General features: G+C 46.2%; 1 protein-coding gene across 4 annotated transcripts in view; it reads right to left on the bottom strand.

The window, feature by feature from the left end:
* The window catches only part of thrb (thyroid hormone receptor beta), a 46,063-nt gene extending 30,228 nt beyond the window's left edge, over nucleotides 1-15,835 (bottom strand). Inside the window, exon 1 of one of the 4 annotated variants that reach the window (XM_062558618.1) lies at nucleotides 15,817-15,835. The gene's annotated coding sequence lies outside the window, so the exon portion shown is untranslated. Of the gene's footprint in view, nucleotides 1-13,441; nucleotides 13,894-15,816 lie in introns of those variants that run through there. The other 3 variants (XM_062558617.1, XM_062558616.1, XM_062558620.1) reach the window with 3 other exon arrangements.
* Nucleotides 15,836-17,181: the final 1,346 nt, after the last annotated feature.

Consider the following 17,181-nt stretch of genomic DNA (forward strand, 5'->3'; position numbering starts at 1 on the left):
ATTTGATTTTTTAATTCATTTCAGAAAATAATCAAAGCAATGTTATTTGATAAGTTACAGACTGATTTCCCTGCATGGCTCTAGAAGGGTCTCGAGCCTCTGCAGTTTATCCCACTCTGCTGTGAGTTTGTGCTCCTGATGGTTCAGGGCTGCGATGACCAGACATGACCAGACATGTCAACCCTCCCGATGTTTCAAAGCCCCTCCCGAAAATCTCCCGGACCGACCTTTCTCCCGATTTCCACCCAAACAACAATATTGCTGCACCACCAGTCACTGGGCGCGCCGTTTCAGACCGAACAATAATAAAGGTTACACCTTGAAGTTGAGCGCGGCGATTAGAACGACTGGCGCTGCAAAGAAATCCGCTACCACCCCCCATTTCAGTGTGAAATATTCCCATACCCGGGAGGATTTAGATCGCATTGGCTTCCCTTCCTCCGCATGTTTCAGAACAGTATTACGGGTCTCTCCGATGGTCCTCTACCTCAGCGCTGCTCTTAGCCAAGCTCTGCTGGGCGGAGCTTTTTTTCTCTGTTTTGCTGCGCGAGAACGGGGAGGGGGGGGGGGGGGTGCGGGTCTCTGGCGCAAACGACTTGCTGAACCTGACGTCCTGACATATGCCTGCAGGTGGCAGTAATGTGTTGTATAGGATGAAGTGCATTCCCTAGAGGAAGAGGCACTTTACTGACCTGAATAATTTGTCACACTGCGCATGCGTGAAATGCGTCAAAAAAAATGACGTAATTAACAACAAACAGCTGATTAACGCCGTTAACGCGCTATTTTTGACAGCCCTAAAATAAACATGTGGAAATTAAAAATAAAATAAAAAAAAGGTACCGGAACTCAAAACGTAAACCAGCAAACCAAAACAGAGAAAGACACTCGCACCCATAATCAATGGGCTCGGACTTATTATTAGAAAGCTGCCTCTTCCTGTCTGCCAGCAACCCAATTTCAAGGGAATGACAACCAACCTGCTTTGTCCAACTCACCCCCCCCCCCTCCCCCCCTCCCCCCCTCCCCCAGGCCTGTGCGTGCTTGGTTCTGATTTTGACGCTGTGGCCTCGCAGAGCATTTGTGATTTTGTTTCACAACATGTCTCTCTGCCCTGTTCATCGGTTGCTCCTTTTATACCCTTGGCCTCTTCTTCCCCCCCCCCCCCCCACACCCCTCCCTTTCACCTCCCTTTGAATGCTTGAAAGCCATCCAGCTTTCAAGCAGCACACATATTTTGGCAAGCGCCCCTCCCTTTCCCTCCCAGGCACTGTATCCACACCATGCCTTTGTTTTTGAACCCTCTTTTGTGCAGTTATTCTGTTTAAGTGTAAATCTATGAAATTATCCCAGGCAGCTTCGCCTTAAACCCCCGCCCCCCTCCCCCCCCCAAAAATAAAAGTCCCTGGAGAAATGATGTCCCGCTCCTCTTGAGCTGTGTCCTCTTGATAGTTAGCTAATGTTAGCTCATGCTGGAAGGCCCTGGACGTCAGATGTACAGAAGGTGGGGGGGGGGGGGGGGGGGCGCTGTGCTGCCTCGCCACACACTGCAGTGGACACAGGTAGTCCACCTTGACCTCGGGGGGTCACACCGCCGCAGAGTAGATGAGCACGCCCGCCCCCCCCCCCATGCAAAGAACATCTAGTAATTACCTCGATCTGGGGAAATTATATAATCCAAAGCGTTTGGCGGTGCGCCTCCATGAGTCCATTTCAGAACCAGTTAGGACCGGCCAAACAAAAGTCCGATTTTACTTTAAAGACTATCCATAACCCCCCCCCCCCCCGCATGCCCCTCACCAACATGTCCCTTTATCTCTCTACAGGCGGGAGCACGCGGCGCTACTTTTAGCCTCGGCGGCGCCCGCTTCGTGGAATCCGGGGCCACGTCACTAGGACGGGCCGAGACCAAGTGTGACCGGCGGGACGGACAGGCCTCCCTTTCACTCGCTACTCGCGTGCCTCCCACCCCCCCCCCCCCCCCCCCCTTCAACCGTCTCGCTCGAGTGTCGACTGCATTTATGCGCGTTTGTGTCGATGCTCGTCCAGCCGAGGCCTCGTGCACAGCTGTGAGTCTAGAAGAGGCTCTTTGTGTTGGTGGCCTGGTGGCGTTGGGAGGGGGGGGGGGCTGATAGATGCATTTTGGATGTCTAAAGCCAAGCACTAAGACGAATACCCCCCCCTCCGTCGCTGCCCTCCTGGTTATCCCGCCCTGCATGCATGCAGTGGGAGGGTGGCCTACTTGGTGCAGGAATGTGACAATGCATGCATTGGTGCCGGGTCACATTCCTGCACAAAAAGTAGTCCACCCTCCCACACCCTCCCCCACACGCCGCCAACGACAGGTTGACTCATCATCGAGTGATGCAACGCCGCGCGACAGACATCCGCCCGCTGCATCTAGTAAGTGAAACCTTGGTGAAGGTGAAACCATGACGTGAAACCAAAGGTGGCGTGTGAGAACACCTTTTTGCACACGCCGCCGCGCCTTCCTGCGCGCTTCACTTTTTATTTGCATGGGAGAAATGTTCAGAGCGTACGAAGAAAAAAAAAAAAACGCCCTCGCAGTGCGTGCGCGGGGCTTTTTCCGCCTTCCGCCGTAATAAACGTAAACACAGGCCGCCTTCTTTCGGCGACTTGATCGGAGATCACAGGAGTCAACTGAATGCGAAGTCGCGCTTTGCCAAGCGACTGGCGGGACGCGGATGTTTCTCTTGGCTCTTTAGCTTCTTTCCCTTCTTGCCTGCAAGCGTTTGTTGCACATTAGAAAAAAAAAGTTGCACAAACGGTAAAAAACGTCCCTCCGGCCAAACCTCCACAAGAAAACCGGCCGCTGGTGAACGGCCTCCACAATGACTCGGGTTCTGAGAACCGGACGTCACGGTCCCCCACTCCTCCCCCACAAACCGGTGCTAAGAATACTTACTCTCACATGGCGGTTTCATCCACAGAATACAAACAGCTAAACCCCCCCCCCCCCCACCCCTCCTCAACAGAAGTGTGTTTGAGGTTGTTGAGAAGTTCAGAGACTGAAACTCAGATTAACCAGGAGTCACTTAAACGGTAAATAGATCCAAGAACACGACAGGTACAAGGATCCACAGCAGCGGAGATGAAATGAAATATAGAGGCAGAAATGCATAACGTACGTTAGAATAAAAAAAAGCTGTATTGTACCAAAAACTAAAACAAAACTCAAAAACAAAAACATAAGTGTGGAGATGTGAGGTTGAGCTCTTCCTGCTCTCATAAACTGATCATCTTATAATCAGATTTTCATAGCTTTCTGCATTCTGTTATAGCTTTACTACTTTAAGTTATTATTACATTCACTCATTACACTAATCACTTTCTCTGAAAACAACAACAACAACAACAGACATCCACGGGTCTCACACACACACACACACACACACACACACACACACACACACACACACACACAACTCTGTAACCTTCTGTCTCACACTGAAGATTTAAATTTCACCTTTGTAAAATTGAGCATGTTGTTATTCCTGCGCTGTGTCATTTGTCTTGTTGTCTCGTTGTCCAACCGCCGTGTCAAACTCGTACTTGAACGTCTAAACATACTCTGGCAATAAATGTCCCGATTCCCGAAAAACAAAAACAAAAAAACAAACCCCCAATGGAGGAAGTCGTTCTCGCCTTTGTTTACAGCTTCTTGTTAACCACGGCCTCAGGGGAGAAGCGCATATAAAAACTAAACGGTGCAATAGGACACAAGCATGGGAGTCAGCGAAAGAGGGAGCAAAGGGTTTAGGGAGGAGGGGGGGGGGTGGATAGGGGTGGGGGGAGAAGAGAGAGAGAGAGAGAGGCAAACTACCGAGCAGCATCCAGAGTCCAGAGGGCCCTTTGATCAGACCTCCTGTGTCTGGGGGGGGGGGGTCACGCAGGCCTTACATAACAGGCCCAGGGGGGGGGGCGGTCCTAAAGGAGGCGCCGCGCTACCTTGACGTCATAATCAAATAACGGCCTGGAATTTAAAAAAGGAGAAAAAAAATGACGTTGAAAAAAGAAGTCTTTGACGTCTTTGCCTCCAAGAGTATTTTTTTTTTTAAATTGAATAAAAAATGTATTGAAATGTGGAACAAACAAACAGTTCAGTGAGATTCTACAAATGGGCCTTTCACCGTGTGCTTCAGGAGAGAGTCCCAGGTACTTCATGGACAACGGGCCAAAAGTAGAGATGCCCCGAGTTCTACGGGTCGGTGTCATGGATCCATTTTAATCCATTTCATCCTAATTTCATTTATTTATTTATTTTCAACGGGGACTTTCCCATTTTGAATAATGCAGAGTTCTCATTTTAAGAATCCCACAGCTGTTCAATGTGACAAATACATAACCAGCATTCATCTGCTTCTTGGAAGGGGGGGGGGGGGGGGGGTTTAGGGAGTTCAGAACAACTGAACAACGTCACTGTTCATTGTGCGCAGCTCAAAACGCAACAAACCACAACTACTGCAGAAGTCTGTAAAGTAACTTGCTGGCGTTTTATCAGCGGGTTTCAGAAAGGCGGCTTCGCAGTGTGTGTGTGTGTGTGTGTGTGTGTGTGTGTGTGTGTGTGTGTGTGTGTGTGTGTGTGTGTGTGTCGCTGAAGGAGCATTCCATCCAGTGCAACAACGGCAGCTCACTCACGTCTCTTTTGTGCCATTCTTGTTAACAATGGAGCTCTGTGACACGGAGGAGCCAGTATTTGGATTTGGATCATCGCTTTTGGCGTCAATACAAAAAAAAACACACACACAACGAATATATAGACGCAAATAACGTAGAAGAACAGCCGTATCTAAACCTAAATATCATATTTCCAGCAGAGGTTAAACGTGTTTGTCCTTCATGCCGTTTGTCTGAAGGCACCGAAGCGTTTCGTTGAACCGGCTGCTGACGACCATTAAAGCGTTAAAACGTCGCCACGACAAACGGCGTGAAAACACTAAAAGATCAACAGAAGGAGATGAAATCCGCGGTGAGAACTTCTCCAGAACACCCGAACGCATTTGATTTGTAAAAATGAAAAAACAAACCTAACAGAGACCATTGAAAAGTTAATGTTCACTTTCATTGAAATGTTTATATTTACTGTCCAGTGTGAACCCACACAGGGCTTCACCTGTTGTTGGGTCGAAGCCCCCGCACCTGAAAACCCGGGGGATAAAGAAGAAAGGATACATTTCTTATTTCAAATTGGATCTTCTTGCGGCTATAGCATGACAGAGGACCTTTAGAAGTGTTCTGCTGTCGCTTAGAAGCCAAAGCAAACCTCACAATACGACCCTTCTGTTTTATTTTGGTGTGCAGGACTTTTTCCACATGTTGCAGCCAAGCCACAGAAACCGTTTAAGTTAATACTTCACGCCACAAGTAACATCTTGACGTGTTTTCATCAGGTCTGTAGGATTTATACAGAGTGTCAGAAGCCTGGCTCCTTAAACGGCTTCGACGCAATAAACGTTTTCTGACTGGAAAGGTCGACAAGCAACCGTCCCGCTGCTAGATGCTCCACCGCATTTCGACGAAAGCGATTTAAACGTTGCCTTTTTACCGCCGACTGAGCCCGAGGCGATATTTTTGTCCCGCTGCTGGTGTGGTCCTTCCCGTGACTCGGCAAGCGTGCGTCGTTTTTCATTACACCAAACGCCCGTTATTGGGAACGCCGACCTCCTACAGCTGAGGAGCACAACATCTGGCTGGCACCTTTTCTACCTCATGCTTTGGGAATGGGTGTCAACTTAGCTAACGTATAATCCCCCTTTTACAAGTCTTAAAGAAAAACTGAAGGGATGAATCTAAATCTTGGTTTACAAAACACTTGAAGATCCACGAAGACTTAAAAGCCTCAGAAAGCATCTGTGAACTTCAGCTAAGAACTTTTTTTCCCCCCCAGTTATGCCCAGAATATCACATGTGAAAAAACAGAAAGTGCTGTCTTTTTTTTGGGGGGGCATTTAACCGAGGCCCCTTTATCACGAGAGAGAGGCAGCGGCTCGAGGACACAGACCGTTCCAGGGTTACTGACTGGAAGCTGTCGGTGCCAAAGTCCGCCCTTGAAAACAAGCTCCCAGAACTGCACACACTGAAAAAGGTGGAAGGTGTTCCTGTGCTACCGCAGACACCCACCCCCCCCTCCCCCCCGTCTTCCCCTCAAAGTGACACCTCGGGGGGGAGATCATTGCCCCATGAAAGACCTCCATTCAATAAGGCCGGGAAGGTTTCGGCGCGCCGACGTCGCTCTTTCACCAGCTCCACAGACGACTTTGATTTGAAGGTCAGGCCAAAAAAAAAAAAAAAATTTAAAAAAATTGTTTTAAAACTCCACTGCTCGATTCGAAAAACAAAATGAAAGATGCATTCAGCGAGCTCCACAAAGCGCATGAAAGAGCTTACACTGACGTTGAGCATTCAGCCCTGCACCAGGTCAGAGAAGCGTTCCGTGTTTGTTCATGTCAAATGTCACACCCTGGTTTCACAAGCGTTTTTTTTTTTTTTTCCCCCCAAGAGAATCCGTTCCGCCGCCGCCGCCGCTGCTGCTGCTCAGGAACTCTGAATGAATGAGTCTGTTGCAAGAAAATCTGCCCAGCAGCGCCTCCGCACCCCGAGAGGAAGTCGCTTCCGAACAGCTGCAGGGGCCGCGGGACGTCCCGGGCCAAACATTACGCCACCCGCCCGCGGGATCGTCGAAGGATCCCCCCCCCCCCGGGCCTCCTCGCCGCGGTCGTACCTGCCACGCCGGTAGCGGGAAAGCGCCGCCCAAATACTTGCACACTTTTTATTTTGTTTTTACATGCGTACAAACAATATCTGTGGATTTGGGGTGATTTCACTGTATTCACCTTGTCATAAGCAGACATGCATGCAAACGAAAACGACAGCAAGGTGGCGGTAAAATAACTAACCACACACACATTTCGTAATATGCTATTTCATTCTTCCGCTTTCATAAGATACCATGAAATCATTGGCTTGACAGTCATTTTTTGCATTTTCTCGCTTAGATTTTTCAAAGGTTTCCCGAGAAATTGACACGGTTGAACCCTGAAAGCCGCAAATAGTCACGGCGATGGTGTACTTTTGTGTGGACATACATACGTCCCATTCTCACCGCTGTAGAAAATGAGTCTACTGTATACAAATAAACTAAAAGGAACATGGCTTCAGTTTACCAAGTCATCAACATGCGTAATGACAAATACGTCCAAAAACAACACGTTTTAGGTTCACGTTTCTGGCAGACGATGTTCCCATGCAGCTGCATCCAGGGTTCAGCTGAGCTAGGCGCATAGTCAACATTTAAGTTCCCTGATATATGCTTTTGCAACAAAAAATAAATGGCAAATTTCTTCATTTTTTCCCCCCAAAATTTCCCAAATTACCGAACCAAAATTCCTGTGGAAACTCTCCGGAAATTTACCACCCCTTTGCAACGCTACACCTTTTAGAGAAGGCAGATGGAGCATGCCTCCTCACAAGCTCTGCCTACTCTTGTTGTAATTCCCTTGAATTATATTATTTTCGGACGACATCAACTGCATATTAAAAATTAACGCTTTGAGAAGATTGTGCATTCGGAGAGGCTTGGTGGTAAAGAATAAGCAACCAACTGAAGCTGGCGGGATGAAGACAATCACAGCAGAATCCACTCGCCGCATAACTGCCGGAGTTAATTAGATCCATAACCAGTCCGCCGGGGGTCGAGGCTTCGGTTGTGTCAAAGAAGCGTTACTCATGGGGAACCAGGGCGTTGCAATGCACTCAAACCCTTAATCCTCCAAGTAGACGCCGTTACAACACAGACGTATCCAGTTCAAATGAAAAGTCTAGAGTCAAATCCCTACAAAGCGATGACTCCCACGATCGCTCGTGTCTGAACGGCGTGCGGCGGCAGGTGCCAAAAAGGGAGGGGGGGGGGGGCGCGGCCTTTAGACCTGCGGGGAGGAGTGTTATTGAGCGGCTCGATATTGCGTCACGTCGTTACATCATCTTAACAGGTATCGAAATCGGGTTGAACCGAGGCCTCGTGGCCGGGGTCACGGATTATAGAAAAACAAAACAAAAAAAGAGACAAACACACTAAACTCGCCTGTATATTTCATTTTACAAACGAGGCAAGACTGGAGAGTTTCGGCGACGTTTCCCCCTTGTCATCAGCACAAGGGAAGCGGTTACGTGGCATTTTTAATGCTTCAGATGTTCCTGTTAAGACTGCAAATCACGCTCGTGTCCAACAGCTTCCAGGTAGAGACAGGACACCGCTGCTGTCGCGCACTTTTTCAAAACGGACTTAATGAAGCCAGACACCTGCGCACCAGCTTTAATGACAGCGTTTGACCTTTTAAAATCAGGGAAAATGCCCAAGCTGGTGCGTAGGTGTCCTCATGGTTACCAAATGATATATACGTGCCCTTGGAAGGAGTCATTGGCAGCCTGAGCAGATTTTACAATCAGCAGATGGATGAGCTGGATGAGCTCTTAAAATCCTGCAAAAATCAGCAAAGGTTAAATTATGTAGTTGTTGTTGTTGTTGTTTAGTTGGTCACTGGCCAGGTGCGCCGGCGTTCGTTTTAAACAAACCTTTCAGGTAAAAGGTGAGAAAACCTTCAATTTGCATCATTAAATCAAAATTGTGCATTTTCATTGATACATTTGTCTATTACAAATGTCCAAAAGTAGTTAAAGCCCAAAATATAAGTGCGTCTCAGCACATTTTGTGTGTCGCAGTTGTTTAAATAGTTGAATGATTTTTCCCCCCCAAAATATTTCACCCCTCCCAAATTACAATCGTAAAATAGTGACTTTATTGTAATGCCGTTATCGCTTATTGTTGGTCATAGAGCTGGGATGCATTTTGTAAAAATAAAACCTTTTCGCGTTGCTATCCTCATAACGATATAGTGCAGGGAGGACAGGAGTGAACATGTGACCATTACGGAATATTGCAACTGCTGCTCATGTACGATAACATTCCACATTTGGTGGAGCAGCAGCTGTGGTTATGGTTCATTAATGAAATGTGTGAGATACTTAGCCGGAGCATTGGAAGTAATGTAAGGAGAAATACACAACAACCCATATAAATATGGAGAAATTAACAAACATTCTTGTTAAAACCACACTAGGCAGTGCAGGAATGTTAATAATCTCCCAAACAGTGTACTGTCACAACATGTTACAAACCCGTGTTTCTGTAATTAAAGCATTTCACGCAACAATCTCAATAGAAGTACACAAATATGTATACACACACACACACACACACACACACACACACACACATATATATATATATATATATATATATATATATATATATATATATATAGCCACAATTCGGTTAGCGTTTCAAACTTTAAAACAATTTATTGCCAAAGAATTCTTTCCAGCGCAGCACCATAAACTAAACTTCACGACGGACTGACAATATAATTTAACATGCTTTTTGCTGAAGTGAAACCCAAACCAGATCAGATCAATCCATAGCAGCAGCAGCAACGCCGCGTGAGGGCCGCGGGGCCCCGTAAGAACAGTAACTGAGCCGTGTGCGACTGCGAGCATCTCTGTCGAACCAACACACAATCGCTGACTTGTGTTTGGCAAGCGCCGAGTGGGGCGGCGCCGCCCCCTCGAAATATCGCTTTAGTAAATCTTACGAGGTGAAGTTAGACGTCTACAAAAAAAAAGCAGCCAAAAAAGCCTGGGACATTTCCTCCAATTTTAGTACTTCCTAAATCATCCGCTTGTAGAAAGCGACCATTTCCACGTCCGGTTGTGTGATCCTTTACGGCGCCTCGTCCAGGGATTCGCTGAATGAGAGGAACGTTTCTACAGCGATAGTTTGGGTGTTTTTTCCTGTTTCATCCAGTAAGCCTCATGGAGAAAGCCTTTTAAAAACATACACTGTAACAAATTGCTGTAAACATACAAGAAATTCTCAACAGTAATATACTGTTATTCGTAAATACAGTTGAATACTGTAAAATATGGCAAAAGTGGATGCCTCGGAACAGTCTGCTACTGTTTAAAAAGGTCTGTGATACTACTGTATTTATAAATAATGAATGCTTGCAAACAACAGGGAATGCTACAAAACAACATTTTGGAGTATTTTGGCCTTTGATCCCTTTGGAGTCTTTTATTATCCCTTAAATTATAATTTGCTCCAAACCTTTGTATTCTCTCCACTGACGAGCAGTGAGCAACTCCTTCGGTTGCAGGAGGAAGTCAGATTGAGTGAAAGTCCAATAGAAAATGACCTTTTCATTTAATGTATTAAAAACGACATAAAAACACAGGTAAAGGCCGTAATCCAAGATGCACCGGTGACCTTGCGCCTTCATAACAGCAGTCCACAAACCCATGGGTGACTTCATGATGACTAATTACACATCCTGTACACAATCCGTGCGTGCTACACATGAGAAATCAGCAAAACGGTTCCCACAACCTCTTTGAGTTGCAATATTACTTTTATTCTCAGCCAACATCTGGCAAGGAAACAATCTTGCACCCCCGGTTGGGGTCCCGCCCCTCAGATTGAGAACCACTCATGGTGACATCCGCAAATGTCGTCCCACATTGAAGGACCTGGAACATTGTTTGAAAAAAATAAAATAAGACTTGACAATTAATCGTTAATCAAAACAGTTGCAACAACGGCAGTTGAAATTAATGCAAAAAGTTGCAACGCTTCTCGATAAAAGTACATGGCGTTTAGCACGTGCACACAGCTCATTACGCTTCAGCAGCCTCAGATTTGACTGCATCCTCCTTCAGTTGTTACTGAGCAACAGTCAAGGGCCTCTACGCCCACTTCTTCTTCTTCTTCTTGTTGAAACGGCACAATGACTTAACGAGATAGTCGCCAAAGAGCTAAACCCGACGACCTCATCACTCATCAGTATATAGGCGTCGGGCGTTTACAACCAAAGGCCTACAACCACTCCGTAATATTAGTGACGAATGAAGAACAGTGCCAATCATTCAGCGAATTCAAAGTTACAAACTGGCTGCTCTGGGATTTAATAAAAATGCACTTATGGTTACTTAATCAAATCTAGTTTTTTGTGTGTGGGAAAAAAAAAAAAAAAAAGTACATCACTTTTTAGAAAATTTAAATCAACAAATTGAAGAACTGAAAAATGTGATTGTGTGTAGACAAAGCCTTTCTGTGAAACCAGGAAACAAAATGTCTACGGACCAGACGGTAGAGGAAACGCCACAAATGTAAAGGAGACGGTTTTCAAGAAGTTCTTGATCAAACACTGTCTGTGTTCTGATGCCACTGGTTTCTACTTGTTCTCACACTGTCGACGGGTAGGCGGGGCTTCAAGCTAGCAGCCCAACAAGTTCTAACAAACAAAGTGGTGACTGGCATCAAACAACCGATACTAATGCGTTCCAGCATGAAATTCTGTATTACATTAAAAAAATATATATTTTGAAAATATTTTGAAGAAAACACCAGCCGGTTAAGGAAGTTAACACGAACCTAGAAAGCTGGTAAGCAAGTTGCTAAAATGCTTTTTAATATTAGATTCAGGTTTTTATTTAAAATACATCTGCCACAACGGGTCAACATTATAATCATTTCACAACTGATGGAATCTTGACTTCTGCCATTTACAAGTTATTTAGATTTTAAGATAATGATACCAAAATAGGTCCAATTTAACGGCTCAGTTCAACTTTTCTGCTCAGGTGATTCGGCCCAAAGGAAGCAACGTGCAGCCTACGGTCACTACGAGTGTGAAAATCTCTTCTGCTTGCCCAGATGTGGTTAAAAAAAAAAACCTGATAATGTTGGCTCGTATCATCCTGTGACCTCAGGCTTCTGCCCTCCCATTGCCAGATATCGCCCCCCCCCCTGCTCCTACTATCCCATAAGTGTGAGCTCTCCAAGGTTATCTTTGTGATGTTGATATATACATTGGGCTCCCACTGCACCCAGTGCCAACCCAGCAGCTGGGCCTTAAATACTCTCAGCTGAGAACGATGCTGCCTTCAGTAGCCCCCTGGAAACTCATTCCTTTCCTCATTTTTTTGATGATGTTCTGCTGCTCTGTAAAATCAATATGCCAGCGTTAAATTTGTATTAATCGTTTTTCTTTAATCATTTGTAAAAAAAATGTATCGTGGAAACAAACCATCAACGTCGTTTTAATGAAACCCAGACTTCAAATTAAAAGCCGACACTTTGTGTCAGGTTAAAATCCCGGTCTCAGAAATCAGAAACTGGTGAAGATAATGTCTGTTGATGTGACTTAAATACCTATTTACCAAATGATACCGTTCACCGGTCGGATTTTCGACACCGAGGAGTGTGATTTAATACGTGCACACTTTTACTTTGCAACACCGGCTGATGCCATAGTTCCTGTTCCATTAGACCACAAACATCCCGATGAGAGAGAGAGAGAGAAAATCTCCCAGTCACCTTGCTGCATCGCTCATGCACGACTGCACTTGTATTTTGGGACAGCCTTAGGAGGCATCAATGCATGCGCCTCTGGGTTAACGTGCACCGCATCACACCACTGCCCAAACGACACGTGCTAATGTATAATCCCTTTCTAAATATGCCGGACGATAGCTGGGACTTTTACACTCGTGGGCAAAAAATCTTTCCTCGACGTATGTAGAAGTGAAGCAAACCCCGCACAAGGAAAATTAAACATTAACCGCCTTTCAGGGAAACTACTAAACCAACTCCCTTAAGTCTGCATAAAAGCCACCCCGGATACGTGCTCTTGAACCTCGGCCCGAAATATGTCAATTTGAATGAGCTCTCGCGTTTTCTTAAAATGAACAACACAAAAACACAAGTTAAAGATATGTCTACGAATCGTCACCAGCAGGTGGTCAATTCGGCGTTAACAATTGCAAGAAATCGGAACTTTTTCGATCGATTCTTTCCTTCATTCCGCCATCTCATCCGGACCAAATGCACCACCGTGGGCGTGAATAAGCGATATCGACACCATTTAAAAGTTGATATATCACAGTCGTTAAGTACTGCTCACTGGATAAAATGCACTCCGAACTACCATTTAGACTCGTATCATTCCGTATGAACCCCGAGACACGTTGACTCAGGTGCGAAACGCCCGCCGGTTAGCAGCACGAAATTAAATTACCCCAAAATGTAACGTAGTCCGGCGAAACGTTAGTCCCTCCACCGGGCAGAAGTGACACATTGAGGGTGAACGTTATCACGGACATTTCCTTCGGCAGAGAAAGCGACATGCGCGGCCATGTAGCGTTTTACAGTGCCCTTTGCAAGCCGTTTTTTTTTTTTTTAAACCTGTTTGTTTGTTTTGTTGGTGGTGGTGGTGGAGGGGCTGTCATTGGCCTGCATGTTGTCACAGAATACCCGGAAATTTAAAAAAAAAAAAAAAAAAGAAGAAGAAGAAGAAAAAAAACATACCGCATATGCAAGACGAAGCTCTTATCCAATATTATCCGGAGCCCCAGTGCGTGTGCATTCCTCCTCAACTGGAAACCAGCGGCGATCTGCGCTCGGTTGAACCGGACGGGACGCCGCGCGCCGGGGTTTAACCTGAAATGACCCGCTCTGGTGCGTTCCAGGCGACGGCTGCGCGGGCACGCGTGTATGTGTGTTTGTGTGTGCGCGCGTGTGCATGCGTCTGCGGGTGCGCGTGGTGTGTGAGCAATACGGGTTGGAGAAAAAAAAAAAAAAAACTTCAACATGGAGCCGAAAACAAAAACATGAAAAGCAGTGCAGCGCGCCGACCGACCGCTGCGGGGATTCAGAGCCGAATCACGGCCACCAGAAGCGAGCCGAATAGGCCTCGCCCTTATTACAAAACTCCCAAGTTCTTTTTTTTTTCTTCCTTTTTTTTGTCGATGGCGGATGGCTGTTATTCCAGTTGGCTCGGCACATGCCGACAGGGCAGGAAACATTGTGTTCCAACATACTATGTGTGCGTGCGTGCATGTGTGTGTGTGTGTGTGCGCGCGCGCGCGCGCGCGTGTGTGCTGTAGGAAATCCATTTTGTTGTAATTATTCAGCACACTGATATCGCGACGTCAACTATACTCGATTGAAATGCCTTTTGGATGCGACGTTACAAGATTTGATTAATAACAAAGTGTCCTTTTTTTGTTCGCGCGAGCGAGTCCACGTGTCTGTGCGGATCAAAGCGTCTCGCGCAGGTCACCTGGCCAGCGTTTAGCGTGTGCGTGGCACCTCACAGCTGAAATGTGAGTCCCAATCAGGTTTCTGCTGCCGGTTCCATTGTGGATCCTCCCGTTGGCCCCCGGCGGGCTTCTTGTGGGATTTCACTTGACTGCCAGTGGGGCCCAGTTTTGTTATTTATACAAGAACCATGTGGGCCCCACATTCTGCAGCTTTGAATGGGAATACATGGTCCCTGTTTAGCTAACACGTATAAACCCATCCGGGCCCCTGCATAAGCCCGATGAAACCCTAAAGCAGCCCACGTGCGGGGCACCTGAGCTGCTGGTAGGCCTCTGGGTCTGTCCCCTGTAGTCCCCATTGGGCCCCTTCCCCCTGCATTTGAACGGGATGTTAATCCTAAAATCCATCCACCTATCAATTAACTGTACGCGTACGTCCTTGAGGGTGATGTGGGAGGAAACCCGGCCGACATCAGACGGGTCTCCGGTCCATCCCCACCCCATACGGCAGGAACGCTGTTAATAATACACATTTTCATACATTATACAACTGACAAATTGTTAGTAATTCAGCCACCAGCTGATACTGAATAAATCAAAGTCATCTTTAATGCAGCGTTGTTTCAGCTAGATTGCTTTGATCCTGAACAAGGCTCACGTCGAAAGAACATCGCACATTTTTTCTGTGGTTTAAGTATTAAAAGGCTCTTTAAAAAAAATACAAAGAATGAAATTATTAGTAAGTTAATATTTATTCAATTGTAAGTCCAGATATTCCGTTCTGGTCCTTTTTGCTTCTCAGAGATCTGTTGGGATTTTTAGCTTGAGGGTCGAACCCTCGTGGCAGAATTCTACCTCTCAGGTCAATTATTAGTGGAAGGTTTCAAGGTCTTCTGCCAGCGAATTTGGGCACGAGAGACTCGCCAAAAACTCAAGTTACATTAGTGTTTTTTTCCCTTCAAAATAAGGGTCAAAACAAGATTTTCTTAAAAAGTAAAAAGAGTTGGGGTTTTTTTCATAATGCAACCATACGGCTAGCAAAGATTCTTTAAAATAATGGGCCCATGTTCAAGGCAAACCACACACACACACACACACACCTTGATTAGTCAGCGTGGTGGAGTATGAGGGCGAATGAAACCACGCAGGGAGGTGTCTGTAGATCACGTACGAACCAAAGCAGCATGTCAGCCCGTTGTTAGAAGGGAAGGAACCTGTTTGCATCCAGTTTGCTCGTCTCTGAAAAGAACATTGTGTTCCTGGGGATCATTGCACTTTTTAAAAGTCACACATACTCGAGAGGGAAAAAATGATTTCATCTGCAACATCTGCTTTCTTTAATACAAGCAGAGTTTTTTCAGAAATAAATCAAATCAGGTTTTTTTGTTTTTTCTCTCGCTTGTTTTCAATCTTGCAAACCTGACTTCTTGGCCGGTTGGGTAATATTCCTCAAAATCATTTTGGATACGTTTATTTTTGTAGGAATTCATAGAAATAATCAAATATTCCCACCAACAAAAAAAAAAAGAAAAAAGAGAAAAACATCTGGCGTCTGGGGTTGACTCGGGACTCTTGTAAACCCGCCTTCCTGCGTAAATTCACCAGAGAGTCCGGAATGAGCTGCGAGCTGCGAGTACTTACAGCGGCATGTTGCTCCTCTTCCTCGGCGATGATCCTTTTTTTGGGGGGGGGCTTAGGAAGGAGGCCCCCCCCCGAAAGGAAGGGTTAGCTACTTTCTCTGAAAAGAGTCGACAACACTGGGCTTTGAGTTTTTTAAATCCAGTGTAATCCTCCTCCTCAAGATTACTAACCCTTCCTTTAAGCTTCATATTATCATTGGATCAGCTTTCTGTGTAATATGAAAGGAGGTGGGGGGGGCTTATAGCCCCACTCAGCTTGTTGTTTGGGATCACTCGCTCAGCTGTCCAAACGTATTTTTCCCCGGTGTGAAGCGGCGAGCCCACTGCGCTCCACCTGCACGCGGGTCGAAGCCAAGTGACCAGTGATCATTCATCCCTCTGATCACCGCTTTAAGAAGGTTATTCCTTCCTGAAACCTAGTGACCTCTTTCAAGGTTTTTCTGGTTGGACCCGTTGTCTCAACTGGTGAAACATGATCAAGTCTGCGTCGTAAACACATGAATACACTTTACCCTCGCACGTTGGAGGTATTGGAACACAAACGTCCCTTATCCTGGGGTGTCAGCGTAGAGGGGTTATAGCAGACTTCCGTTACACGCTGGACAGCGTTGGAGTTTTTTTTTCCCGTGTGCAAAGCCCCTCATAAACGAAGCCACCGATTGCTCAACGATTGCAAAGTTTTAATGCGCAGCTGAGCGCAGCTTTATGTGAGTGAGAGTGACGAAGAGCCCGAATGACAGTCTCGCCAAGAGGTTCAAGAGGAACCCACTTGACACCGGGAAGAGGGGGGGAAAGGGGGGAATAAAAAAGATAATGGATGGAACGCGTGTGACGAAGAGCGGAGAAGTTAGTGAACATCGACCTGTGGAGGAATTTATTCATCCTGGTATTGTTTTTTTATTGCCGTCACCACTCTGCACTCATTTGTGTGGCCTGCTGCAGTGACCCACTTTGCCCACACGGATCATTAAAGTTTCATCTGATTCAATGTTGCATAATCCTTGGCTTTGAATGGCCTCTGCGGGCTGTTTTCAGTAGACTTGTTTCTCTTTACGGGGGGAGATTTTAACTAAATACAATGTTCCCACTGCTAAAGGTCTGTAAGATGCCTCCTTCCTTCTTTCCTTCTTTCTGTGCATGCAGCTTTTTTGGGGGGGGGGGGGGGATCAGGATTTGTTTTGCTGAGAAAGTCTTCCTATTGCGTTTGACAATATAATCGCTATTGCAGAACGGTCGAGATGAGATTTCCATTTGCAACAGTGTGGCCCTTAAGACCTCCTCAGAAATCCCCCTCCTGCTGGAAACCTGTCATCAGATATCATTGCATAAATATCATATCGCAGCTGCTCCACTAAGCGGATTGACA

This window comes from Pungitius pungitius, chromosome 17, assembly GCF_949316345.1.
Source record: "Pungitius pungitius chromosome 17, fPunPun2.1, whole genome shotgun sequence".
Classification (NCBI taxonomy): domain Eukaryota; kingdom Metazoa; phylum Chordata; class Actinopteri; order Perciformes; family Gasterosteidae; genus Pungitius; species Pungitius pungitius.